General features: G+C 21.6%; 1 long non-coding RNA gene across 1 annotated transcript; it reads left to right on the plus strand.

Annotated features, from left to right (window-relative positions):
* On the plus strand, window positions 1–683 carry LOC111535216. The gene is made up of 3 exons (XR_002729352.3): window positions 1–25; window positions 175–438; window positions 635–683. It is a non-coding gene; the product is annotated as an uncharacterized LOC111535216 (long non-coding RNA).
* Window positions 684–1010: the final 327 nt, after the last annotated feature.

Here is a 1010-nt window from a genome sequence, read left to right on the forward strand (position 1 = left end):
TCTGCATATATACACATGGTATTATGTAAGTTGCATGATAAAATAAATTATGTAATTTGTTCGTTCTGTATATAGCTTATTTACTATTTTTATAATAACATAAAATATATAACTTACACTATACATAATTTTATTTTATTTTTTTTTTTTTTCACATGGTGTTTACATTTTCAGCGACAACAAATATAATAACAAAAAAGTGTATTGTATCATACAACAGTGAAACAAACGAATTGGAGATAATAAAAAACAAGAGCACATATGGGATAAGTATTGACAATTTAAAAGCTCAAGAGTTACCTACTAAAAAAAAAGACACGGGAATTATCAGATTAGTTATTTCAAAAGATCAAACAAAAGAATTACTCATCGAGTCTACTGATTTAAAAGCCTTACAACGTTTAGGAAATGGGCTTATATGGATACACGACGAAAAAAGTATTATAAATAAAACGATATAAAAAAAAAAAAAAAAAAAAAAAAGCATTAAATAATAAATAAAACTGTTAAAAATAAACAAAAATGTGTTGTTCGCTTTGCGACATGTTTAAATATATGCACATTCATGAATATATATATATATATATATATGTATATGTATAACAATTTTATTTTATTTTATTCATTTTTTAAGGTTTTATAGAGAAACATCCTGAATATAAATCCAAAAATAAAAAAACGGTAAACAAAGCTAATATATATTTATATATTTTAATTTATTTCCAAGTGCAAATATTCAAAGTTTCAATAGTCTACAAAAGTATATATAAGCATGTATATATGTATATTTGTTTTATTTTTAACATTTTGTAGGTGAAAAAGAAAAAATCAAAAAAAGGTAAGTTTTTAATTCAAAAAATGGGTCTTAAAATTATTGAATATATGCACGTGGTCGTTGAAGAAAGGTTTCACTGTACATAAATATACATTATAAACGTTTATATATATATTTATACATAATGTATGTTTTATGTACTTATATATACATATATTATATGCTGAATTTTTTT

Source organism: Piliocolobus tephrosceles, unplaced genomic scaffold, assembly GCF_002776525.5.
Source record: "Piliocolobus tephrosceles isolate RC106 unplaced genomic scaffold, ASM277652v3 unscaffolded_26993, whole genome shotgun sequence".
NCBI lineage: Eukaryota > Metazoa > Chordata > Mammalia > Primates > Cercopithecidae > Piliocolobus > Piliocolobus tephrosceles.